The sequence below is a fragment of the Tamandua tetradactyla genome, chromosome 5, assembly GCF_023851605.1.
Source record: "Tamandua tetradactyla isolate mTamTet1 chromosome 5, mTamTet1.pri, whole genome shotgun sequence".
Classification (NCBI taxonomy): domain Eukaryota; kingdom Metazoa; phylum Chordata; class Mammalia; order Pilosa; family Myrmecophagidae; genus Tamandua; species Tamandua tetradactyla.
This window is the reverse complement of record NC_135331.1, coordinates 185050809-185064135: the sequence shown is the minus strand read 5'-3', so window position 1 is coordinate 185064135 and position 13327 is coordinate 185050809. Positions and strand designations below refer to the sequence as shown.

Below are 13327 nucleotides of genomic sequence, written 5' to 3'. Positions count from 1 at the left end.
GGGAGCAACATCCCGTAGAATCAGTGAACAAAAATCTCATAGCGAAACGTTACAGATGTCAACTGTAACACAAATGGAAACAACCAGAGAAATTCTTTATTTAATTGTCTGAATTGTTCAGCTTATTTTATTTTTCCCAAAATCAAAATTAAGTAGTTGAACTCAGTAAGTTGGTTCTTCAAAAATAATAATGGCAACTAACATTAGCATGGCTATTTCTGTGTATTATAAGTTAAACCCTTCAATAACTCTCTGAAGTAGTTACCCATGTAGAACTCATCAGCAGGAGAGGAAAATGAGATTTAAAGGCATTACACAATTTGTGTGGGGTCATCCAGCAGGGAAGTCCCTGATACTGTGGCTCCAGGATCCCTGTCTTAGGCATTGTGCCCTACTCCGTACCCTTAGACACCAGCAACCCAATGAAGGTAAACATGTTCTGAGAATAAACCAAATGAAAAACAAAAAACAAATGAAAAAAAAATTATATAATATTTGACCTAAAATTCACAGTGACCTGAGTAAGCTCTAACTATAACTCAATAAATATCCCCAATATTAAAAAGTGAAGAATAAGAAATAAATTCCTTTTTGCATTTCAATAAAGTAAGAAAAGCCCAATTCAGTAGAATAATAGTTTTCTAGGTTCATTTGCCTTTTAACTACATCTTCTATTTAACACGTATTCCCAGAACAAGGGAAAAATAGAAAAATGTTACTGAGCGAACAATACAGAGAGCATACTCTCATGTTCTGCAACATATATTTTGAGAAAGGTGGGCTCTAATCAACCCTCACTCAGACTATTTATTAAGAATGTAATACATTATTCTAAAAGCTGGGTTCCCTTTCCCTGTCTTATAACAGGCCAAAATTGTACATAGAGTAATGCTAAACTAAGTAACATGCTTGGAGCAAGGAGAAGACTGAAATATATATATAAAGAGCTTGCAAAGTCATTCTAAAAGTTAATTTTCTACAGCAGTATGAACAAACTTTTACCAAAATAAATAGGCACCAAACAGTTTTCAAAGCCCAAGGGAACTGCAGATGTAAAACAATTCATTCCCCAACAATTCACAATACATACAGATGAGACTTAATCCAGGTAAGGGTTCATTTTCATAACATGACTATAAACTCTCTATTTCTCATTTCCATAGATACTTTTTTTCTTACATTTGAAATGGCATGAGTTTAAAAATAAGTAACTTGTTTATTTAAAGAAATTGTCTGTCAACTCAGAATATTTAAAATTTTCAAAAGGCAGTCTTGAGAAATGAAAGAGAGTTAAGGTGTTGGACAAGTTCAGATTATAAAACAAAAACAACAACATTTAGACAGACATCTTGCTAACAAGGGATGAAAAGTCAGAAATCCCCAAATAAATTCACGGGCATCGCATAATAGACACCTTAAGACAAAAATCACTCAATTATTTATCAACTATTAAATTAATGAATTTTAGGCAAGTTACAAAAATGGAATAATACAATAGCATTCACAAAGTGATAACAGAATCTGAGATCCTCTTAACACAGTATGCACCCTCCTATTGTAAGAAGGGATACCTTAGCTAAATAAAATAAATTTTCCTCTGCTATTAGATAATATCCAATGGGCAACTTCTCTTTTTCCTCAGACAAAGCTGGTGCAATCAGAAGAGAGAAGCCAGAAGAGTGGAGGGCTTAGATCTATGTTATATACGAAATGAATGCATAAACAAATAACTTTAGGGCTATAAGACTTCAAATATTAGAAGGACGTTCATACGGAAGAAGAGTCAGATACATTCAGCACATGATAGAATGTGCAACACTTTACAGATGTGCATTGACTCAATTAATAAGAAAATCATTTCCTGCTCATCGCCCGAGCCTAACCATTTAGGTAGGGAGTTATTCTACAACATAAAATTAGGCGAAAGTTAAAGAAAGCAGATTTTGCTTCAATGTATGAAAAAATATATAGAAACTATCGCTGTTCAACTGTGGAATGGGCTGTTTCTAAAGGCAGAGTATGCCCCAAAGCTGTGCCCATTTCCTTTGGGTGTCACAGAAGTAATGCTGTTTTAGATGGGCAGCCAGAAGGGTTAACTTGTAAAAGTCCCCATGATGCTGTGATTCCTTTCCTCTTTGAGTTTACTAGTCGTGTTCTCTCTCTACTTAAGATAATAATTTCTGGCATTTGCCTCTTTCCCTGAAAATCCATTCTCATTTCCATCTCATATGTGAGTAAATGCTATTATGGCAGAATAAACCTTCGGTTCCCCATTCCACTATCCTTACCACGCTGTCACACAGTCATATTCCAAGCCCTCATGAGCACGTGAGCTCTTAGAGTACAAGCACCACCCTTATCTTTTTGCTCTGTTTCTTCAAAATTGATATTAGCACTTCTCAAATGACTTCTGCAGAGGATCATTTGAGTAGTGGCACAGATGAGACTAAATTCCTGCTTCTGTTCATTATAGTCATCTTGGGAAACACAGGGTGTCAATTACTCCAGATAATTTGATCCTTCTGAACTTGTTCCTACACAGTACAGGTAGCCAAACATGATACATGGAGACGTGAGAATTTAAAAGCTTCTCCTTATTTTCTGTTGTGATATAGTGGAGAAAACAGTGATGATGGGGCCTGAGTGGGCAGGAACAAGCCTGTGAATTGAGAAACCATGAATTTTCTAAATTAAGAAAAAGGTGAGTTATAGACTTTACACACATCATGCCATGCCAGGTTTCTCACATGTAAAACAGGGAATGGTGGCTGCTATTTATCCTGTCCCGTATCATAAGTTTCTATGCTTCTAAAATAAAATTATAGCAAAAGAAATATTCTGTTCACATATCAAGCAACACTAGGCCTGGGTATGAGTTTAAGATGCAAGCATAGTTAAAAGAGTATGCACCTAAAACCAGCCCAATCTTAAACCTGTCAAAGTTACTGAGCAGCAATTAAAAAACAGGACTTTATTACGACTGTTTTAGAAATAAAGTCTCTATACTGCCAGGGTTGCTATTGCCACTGACTTATGTACTTCTTTTTAAACTGCTTTGCAAAAGGCAACCCTGCATATTCTGGAAGAATAAAATCTGAGTCACACAGGAAACGAGTAGCTTTTATGTCAATTTTATTTCACGTTTATTTTGTGTTTCCATCATATTCATTGCAAAGTCAAGTCATGCAAAGAAAATCAATAACTGAACATTAAAGAAGCACTGCTCATACAAAGGGCTTACTAGTGTTTTGCATATCTATTCTTTCTATTTTATTTTCTACTGTTTGCAATGCTGCAAGTTGAAAAATGCATAACAGAATAAATGAAATTTAATATTCCCCTACATTTTGAAGGAGCAAACACATATTAAGGCCAGGCCTGATCTTTGTTTTTTTTTTTTTCCTGATGTTCTGAAGGTTCTTATTGATATCAATGGCTTAAAGACTACATCATCCCATGGCTGCCATTGCAAAGAAGAGCACTACAGCCTCCCAGTATGAAAGGACATTTGATCATTTGGCAGGTGAGAGATTGGTAAACCCCGAATTTGAAATTTCAGGACAATATAAAACTACATGCTTCAAAGAACTGTGGAATACAACCAAGCCCCATATCTCATTTTAAGACACAACACCACATAAATTTCAACGTTTGAGTATTTTCAGAGGCTATGAAAACTCAATGTCTTCTGCACACATGAACACTGCTTTTGCAGGAGTAGCATCTCAATGGCACTGTTTGTAAAAATATTATATTTATTAAGCCATGATTAATTACTTTGGGAGTTTTTTATTCAAAGATACATTGCAAGTAATATCAGCGACAAAACATTTCTATCTTTCAATTAATGTCAACACTAAGGGATATGGATTTTTCCTCCAAATTAAGTAAATTTGATAAATTTTTGGAAGAACATGAAAATTATGCAGTTCTGGACGTTTATCAAATCTCATAGGTGCAAACACAAGCATATAAAGAGAACAAATGCATTCCCTCATCAGTGATGAGCTGTCAAGTATTTAACATTTAACTTTCCAAAAAAGAATAAATATATATACATATAAGTTTATTATAAACATTACTGATTTAAAGACTATATAGTACTTGATTCAAAAATAACTGTACAATAAAAATACTATTTATCGCAATTCTATACAGTCAATTGGTTTCCACAAAAAGCTTTTTTCATTTTAGACAAATTCTTGGATCAGTAGCCAATTTATGATTGCATTGTCAAATAAGGGTATTTGCATCATGAACGGTGATTGATATTTTCTTTTGCTTTAATAAATATTAAGAAAGTGAAATGAAGAAAATACATGGATAATAGCTGTCAGATACTAAGAGAATATTTTTTCAATTTTCTGATATTACACAATATAAAACCAAGATACGATACACTTTTAAATATAATCTGCATTATAAAGTTTCTCCACCCACCAGGTTAAGTCTAGACAACCAGTAATAAAACAAATCAAACTCTAATTTGTAGTATTTGCTAATTTCCATAGTGTATATGACCAAGTTCAAGCTATTAACATAATGTTCAAACCTTTATACAGTATGCTTTTCCTACAAATACAAGACAAAAACATCTCTAAAGCACAGATAGTAGTAAAATGCAGTAATATAATTAAGTCATAAGTTTTAAATATGACCTTTGTTTTAATATAATTTACTTAATTATCAGTTTATATAATTAAATATTGAACAATGGCTATGTAACAACCAGATCACAAAATTCCTGAAAATTTAAAAATCAACTCTCATGAGCAGGTACTAGCTAGCTTCAGCCCACCACTTCTACCTAAACTTTTCTAAACATTGCTGGTGAATGACATTTTACAAACAGAAGTTAATTCTCCTGTAATTAAGATTTAACTTTAATAGGATATAATGAACCCCTCCTGTAACGAGTTCAGCCTTATCAGTTATTTATATTTATTATAAACTCATCTATCAGCTCCTTTCCTGAGGGGTGGTCTGATGGACAGAATGACAGTATGGAGACATTGGAAAAGGGACACAAGTAGAAAAGAAATAGACACAGAGAAAGTCTCACAAAAGCGAAATCTGTCAAGTTGAAAAATTAGGTTAGAATTGGCCTTTCATATGCGGTGACATATTGCTGTGACATTATTGCAAATCTCAAGGAACTTTCAACTGCCCAGTTTTACTATTAAATTTATTTAGTCAGAGGTTTTCCTGAAAAAGCACACATTCTATGGATGGTCTATGATTTCAAGCTAAAAGTCAGGGAGTGTTCCTATGATACAAACTTTCTATCTCCTTCAAAAAACAGCATTTGCTTATAGGGGATGCAAACATGATAGTCACAACCTAAAGCGTACATTAATATTTTTCAGCATATTACACTTATGATAGAAAAAAAAAGGATGAAATCAAGCTCTTTGCTCTTGTTTTCTTTAATTTTTCAAAATTTTGTCTCTTAAAAAAACTTTACAGAAAATTGTGGAGTCTATCTTTAGAGAAAGGGGTTCCGAGAACACAAATAAAAATTGCACTAGAAAGTAAAAGTAAACAATAAAAGCTCTGTGTGCTCTAACTTATCCTGATGCACCCCTCTTCACCCATCGCACATTTTCATGACTTTTCCTGTGCAGTACCTTCACAACTTTGAAAAGTTTTAGAGAAGACTGACTTAAGTCTACAGTAGATCTTAAATTTAGATCCCTGAGAAGATTAGTTTTAGTAATTTGAAGTTTTCTCTCTCCCTCTTCTCTCACTCTTTCTCTCTCTCTACATATTTGTCTAACCATCTAATCTATTTATGTATCTCTCCCTCCCTCCTTTTTCCCTTTATGCCTCCTTTTCTTCCCCTCTCTAATTCCCTCTGTCCTATTTCTCAGTCTCTCTGTATCTACATTTGTATCTACATCTGCATCTCAATGCTCTTCCTTCTTGACAGAGTTGGCATCCATAGAGAAACTGTGAAGGACATGCAATTTGTCTTCTAATCTCCCATCTCACTGCTACCTTTCTTTTCATCATCTTCTCCAGTCTCTTGCAGCCTCCATTCATCACTTCCCTCCTGAGTTTACTGAAAACTACAATCACCTCAATCACGCCCCAAATCTCAATTCGAGTCCTTTTGTATGTCCTTCTCATCTCAAAACATATGTGTCTCAAGTTAAACTCTCCTTGTCATGGACTACCTGCTAGCTTCTCATTTAATCTCTCTGTACAAATTATCCAGAGAACAGTGGGAGGAGAGAGAGAGAAATGCTCATGCAAAAGAGTCGGAGATTGAGTTATGCCATAGTCAAGGTGTATCATGGGTTACAGGACACGTGCCAGAACACTTTAGGACTCAGACATTGCATGGCCCTATCAACACTTTGATTCAAACTTCTAGCCTCCAAAATGTAAGGCAAATTATTTCTGTTGTTTAATCCAACTGGCCTCCGATACTTTGTTATGGCAGCCCTGGCACACTAAGACAGAGGGTTACTGGAAGGATGAAACGAAGTAATACATGTAAAAGCTCTTAGATATACAGTAAATACTAATAGTAAATAATGACTAGTGCTATGTGTCTTTGAAAAATTTTCCATTTTGGTGATGGGAAGAACTGTAATATTAATTACATTTCTTGAAGATTAGTTTATAATCATATACAATTTTCAATCATAAGAAAGAAATAAAACTATGCTTTTTTTTTTCTCTTTCAGTGACTCCAATCACTTGTAAAAGAACAGAGTATTTCCTGAATTTTTACTAGTATGGTTAAAAAAAAAAGTTAGAATCTGCTTAGGTAAGACTTTGTGAAAATCTATGGCTAAACATAATATCTGTATAAGGAAGGGGGGGGCGTATTAAAGAACATCTTTAACTCTAATGAAATATTTAATTAGCATCTTCTTAATGGGCCAGGCTAGAACTTCAAAACGAATGCCAAAGGGCAGTGAGTTGACTATACAATCTCTCTATGTAATGAGGACAGCTATGTTCTTTTGTAGTAGAAAGGGTCTGACGATTTTTAAGCACTATAAATCACTTTGCAACCAGCATTAATATAAAAACAGAGACAGAATAAGGCAGCAGGATAAGGAGAAAAGAGCCTGATTTTAATGTGACACTCCTATTAGAGCTCTCCAGAAAATGAGGAGCATGGCTGGCTTCCTTTGAGTTTCCATCCAAATGAACATTTGCAGACCTTGGTGTAGTATGATTCAGATACAATTCTGAATTATATAGTTGATTTTAGGCTCTGTTTGCTTTCATGTTCCATTATGCTTCACTGGTTTTAATCAATGTACATTATAAATGTACCCCATTTCCCAGCATGTTAGGAAATTAGGTTAGAAAATTGGGGACATTATAACCTGGGTGAAAATATGAGGTTCCCTCAAACCCAAGCTTCTCCAAAAATTGTGAAATTAACCAATGATTGGAAACAGATACATGCATGTTTCCATGTTCACCTACATTAGTAGATGTTATAATATTTTATTCAGTAGTTTCAAAAATCTTGAAGCATTTCTATGAAACATGCAGATTTCACCCTAGGGATAATACAAATAAATAAGAACATAAGCTGTTTAATAAATAGCCATAAGTGAAACTACAATACTTAATGAGTATTTGTGAGGAAGAATGTGTAAAGGTCAATGCAATATTGGTTAAAAAAATAAAGGACAATACCTTAAAGAAACAAAAATACACATTACTTAGAATAAGACAAATGAATTCCAAACATGAAATGTGGGGCTGGAAACCTATAGGTAACTCAACTCAAATTGAAACGGATCGGGATTAAATGCTAGAATTTACCAAGGCATGACATTCATTTACATAATTAATATATTTTTAGATGCATATTAATGACATTACATGCTAAATCGGAATCCAGTCATTAGTCCTATATTTCTTTCAGGAATACGTTTGACACAGGAAAAAAAAGTTTATTCATTTCAGCAATAAAATTCCCATAATTACTTTAATTTTCATAAGTAGAAGTAAAAGACGGGAGTTAGTTTGCAAGCCAGAAAAACATACTCCTCCCTGTCTTTGGGGAATGGAGTCACTTAACATGACAGATTTCAGACCTCTGAGGAGGCAGGGACACAGGTCCCCTCAGTGGCATACACATGGCCTAATGAATCAATGGGGGCCGCCGAAGGATCCTGTTTACTAGTAAGTAACTTGGGCTGGAAACTTTAATCCAAAACAAGAAGTGAATTCAGTGACAAATTTCTGTCAAATTGGTTGTTTGATGGCCTGTTGGAAAAATATGCCATTGAATATACATACATACATACATATACTTGACTATTTTAATATACAATATATATGACAGTGATTTTTGCTGCAAACTACAATTGTAAACCCTTAGGGAGAAACAAAGATTAATTAATCAAATACGGAATTGGTCATTGCACGCCAAATCCTTCTTCTCCAAATTCATTTAGAAGATAAGGGCATGGATGACGTCATAAGAAGGGTTTCCAAGTGGATTTAAAATATTTAAAAGTAAGAAGAAATAAATTCTTTGTACTAAAATGTAGATATTATAGAAATACATATAGAATTGATATTAATGTACAAATATGCTGACATGACCACATGAATAAAAGTCTGGTGAACACTTGGACTGAATATATATTATTAAAATGATCACTGCACTGAGTCTAATAATGTCCTCTGTAATTTACTGTGATTAGTATCTTTTCTAGCTGCAAGAAAGAATTGCAAAGTATAATTGTTTTATATGACAGACGGAAAAAAGTCTCTCTTAAAACTTACTGTAATTCATTATAAGCTCTTTTTCAGTTGAGTTGAATTTTCTAAATTTAAAAAGCATGCACTGTATGTGCTATCCTCAAATATAATGATGTTTAATGAAACAAATATATATGAGATCCTAAAACATATATGAATTTGCACTACCTAAAAAGAAAGTGAGCTTCAATTAGTGGAAAAGATGGAGTAAATGACTTTTCAAAGGCATTTTTTAAATTTTTTTCAAGGAAACTGTGAAATTAACATCAACAGCTAACAGAGAATCTAGTTGGCATGCTTACATAGGAAAACATTATAAACAGTACTTTGGAGTTCACACACACACACACACACACACACACACACACACACACACCACCTCTACCTGCTTTTTCTTTACAGTAAGCCAGTGAGATATAGACAGAACAAGGAGCATATTTACAAAGGTAATTAATTGCTCAATTTCACACAGTGAGGAAATGGCAGTGCCCAACCAAATAGATGAGATGTCTGACTCATACATGATAAGATAAATTTTTAATGAAGGGCAGCATTTTCAAACCATGTATTGCTAAACTCCTCCAAGGAAAATTAAAGGACCACTATTAGGGTCTTGTTTTCTCATGGCAAATTTTATTTAAAAAGTTGCTTTCACTTCATTCCAGGTTTAATAAACTCCACTGTAGTAGAGTATGTATTTGTTTAACAAGTAACTATTAAGCCATTATTAACTCTAATTGTTGTGCCAAGTGAGCTCATTGTAGTCCAATGGGCACAGAACAGACTTTTAAAATAAACACACAAATAGACATTTACTCCTGGAACCTATAAAGAGGCTTAATTTGGAGTGGGTGGTCAGAGAAGGCAATGTTTTTGAAGTGACTACCTCTGTGCAAGCTGAAGAAGCTGGCCAGGAAAACCCCAACAAGGTGGAGAGAATATTCTAGGCATGAGGGACAAGAGGCATATGCAAAGGCCCTGTGGCAGAGGAAACATGGTCTCTACCTTCGAGGAATTGAGCACAGGTCAATGTGGGTAGTGGACAGAGAGGAGGCTATAGAGACTAAGATGATGTTAGGGTGTTAGGACTGATCATGCAGGGCCTTGTAACTTCTCACAAGGCCACTCGTCTTTTCCTACTCAGTAGCCATCGAATCACTTCAAGCAGGCGCTGGGTGACACGTCAGACTTTTCATTAACATCCCTCTGGCTGCATGATGGAAAATGAGTTATAGCGTGAAACAGTGAACATGGAAGAGACAGCCAGAAGGCTGTACAAAGAACACAGATGAGAGCTAAGTTCAACATATACTTGGGCAGTGATGGTGGCGCTAGCAAAAGGGCAAGGTAAAAAATGTGCACATGAAACAGTTCAATGGGAAATTCTCAGTTGTAAATATATTACTAGAGTAAAACATTTAAAAAATGTTTAGCACGTAGAGCAAGAAGATTTAGTAATGGGTTACAAATACTGGATAAGGAGAGATTCAGGAACACTGAGATTTTACTTAATTAAAAAAGGAAAAGAAACAGCTAGAGTGTATTTATAGGACATCTGTATTCACAAAAGCTAATTGATGATTCAGGTTAATTACCGTTCTTCACATGTTGAATTTCTGACATAGTTTCTTTCCATAAGCATAATTCGGCAACACAACAATGGCAGAGACTGTCATGCCAAAATGAATTGCTAACATATGCAATTAAAATAAATGTCTGTGAGACATAACTGTCAAAATAGCAATTATGACTTGGTAAGCTAGAAACAGTCTGAAAACTTAGTTGAAATTAAATTCATACCCTCTACATAAACTCAGTACATTCAAAAATAAGGGTTTTTTTCCTAAAATAAATATATATTTTTTACATATAAAATATCTAATATAAATGTATATAGAATCAAATCCTTATTACTAATTACTGAATTTCTGGTGACATGATTTCAATAAATTTATAGTATATAACTGAGTATTCTTTTGAGCAGTTTAATGATTTCAGAATCATGTTCATTTGAAATGTATTTCAATGTTGAAAAATAATAAAGAACAAAATCACTCCCGATTTTAAAAATCCATGGTCATTTACGATATCTATTACATGGAAATAAGTTTTTTTAAGATAAGAACACCTGACCCAACAAAAAGTTAGACCTTTGAATATGTATATTTTATGAGCATCAACTGAGCGATCTAATAGATTTGGCAAGGTATAAAAATAATAATGGGATATGCATGTCAAGAGTTTCCAGCTGAATTTTTCTGTTTGGATGTGGTAGCAAGAGATAAAGAGCATTTACAGTTGAGCAAATACATTATTTGGTAAAAATATCATTCAAGAAGAAATATTTCAATGCATACATCTAGTAATTCCGAGACTCAGGCTTTTATTTATTTTCTTAGGTTTTAACATTTCTCAAATTGGAATGCCTCTTACAACAGATACTGTCCGGCAAATGCTGTATGGACAAAGGGGAAGGCTTAATGGAGTTGTGATTGTCTGCTCTTGGTCATAGCTACTTAAACTGTCCTCATTTTGACTGAGCCATGTATATTGTTGGTGCAATACTTGTTGGGTTTAACTGCTGCTTGAAATATCTTCCAAACGTTTACATTACAATTCATCATCAAAACTAAAACCTACTGTTTATATTGAAATGCATGGAAACAGGGCAGGACATAAATTTAGTCTTAGAAAATATTCTTTGTTGGAGGAATAACCACAATTCCTGATTTTCATGCAAAGCAACACACAAGTACTCTATAAAATATGAGAAAAAGAAAAGAACACAACTCAATGAAACTGTGTTATGTTAGCTTACTGGTATGTGTACAAAAGAATTACCTCATGCCATTCAGTGCAACTAAAAGAAGGAAAAACTTGTTCAATCCCTTGGAATAGATTTAAAAAAAAAACACCTCAAAGCAACAAGAGCTACATGTGATGGGTTCAAGCACTGAACAGGACTGTCGTGAATGAAATTTTCATAATGTTACTGGTAGAATTTTTTCTTTCTTTCTTAAAATAATGGCATATTATATGATTGATGTCATCCCAGATTCTATTCAGTATGAAAGAGCAATGAACTGAGAGATGGAAGTCCACCGTTCTAGTCCCAACTCTTTAAATAACCTGGAAAACTACGAGTCATTCAGTTAACTTCTCTCGCTCCAATTCCCTCACTTGTAAAATGAAGATAATAAACTAGATCATTTCTAACATTCCTTCTAGTTCTATAATTCTGTGACACTGGGGTGGGTTTATTATAGCCAGTCAACGTGAGACTTAACAGGGCTATACTTCTAAAGAAAATGATAGATAAAATATCTAATTAATTTTAAATACTTGTAAAAAATGTACCATAAAAAATATTTAGGAAAACTTGCCTCACCATAATTTCCTTTCACCTGAAATTCTACTAATGAAAAATTAGAAGTGCTTCAGAATTTTTCCCTATAAATTTTTCATCTAGATTTTTTAAAGTAACACAAGAAATGAACCAAAATAATAGTAGAAAGAAGTAAGAAATAAAAGAAATACTTGGTAAGTACAGACTTGGTCACAGATTTTGGTCACATAGAATAAGAGGCTAGATGGAAGGGGCGACCTCAAGTGGCTTCTCTAGCATTAATACGAATCAAACCAATTTGATTGTAACTTTAGTTGAAAACATGTCTAATTGGCTTTGAGTCCTTTGAAAACGTTTGAATGTATTGTAAATGTTATGCTATTATATGTTAATAATTTTCAGTTCACTAGAACTTTTCTTTAACCTGCAAACTACATTCTCTAATAATTTTTAGTAATTGTGAAACTATTGTAACATAGATAAAAATTTCCTAGCAAAGGTCATACATCAAATTTGACTCTGAAATCCCATTTAATGTGGAGAGATACTATGGAAAGTAATAAAAGTCTAAAAAGGTTAAGTTAATATGATAATAGAGATATTTTTGGCAAATGTAAGCTTTGTGCTTTGGAAAGTGGTGCTAATTAAGGTGGATAATTTCACGAGGATATAATTTACCAAACTCTTACAAAGGAATAAAAGGCCAAATGAAATCAGTAATTTGGGAACATAATATCCAGGGAAATTTTGCACAGACGTATTTATTACTAAATCATTCAAGAAATACCTTAGGTAGATTATTTCTCTCACAACGGGATATACACATATAGAGATGTTTGAAAAGACAGAAAACAATTCTAGAACAAATCATTCTTAATTTGCAGTATAAATACATACATTAAAATAAAATACTAGATCAAAATATACATTCCACGTATAGTCAAAGATTAATAGTAATAAATGTGAGGTATCATGGCACATGTTATTTCAACCTCAGGTTAAACATGTGTTCCTATCCTGGCACCATTGAGAAAATTCTGCCGGTTACACAGGTCACTGTCATCCCCACTGGCATGGTTTCCATATATTATCTATTTATCTGAGCCAGAAAGAAAAACTTTATAGGTCATTGTTAGGGACTGAATCACGTCCCCCACAAAGACACCTCCATGTCCTAACTTCTAGTGCTGTGGATGTGAACTCATTCATTCATAGGCAGGGTCTTCAAAGACCTATTAG

At 33.9% G+C, this 13327-nt stretch overlaps 1 protein-coding gene across 2 annotated transcripts in view; it reads right to left on the bottom strand.

Annotated features, from left to right (window-relative positions):
• Positions 1-13327, bottom strand: part of NKAIN2 (sodium/potassium transporting ATPase interacting 2) — a 1040630-nt gene that overhangs the window by 925143 nt on the left and 102160 nt on the right. The gene's annotated exons all lie outside the window — the stretch shown is intronic.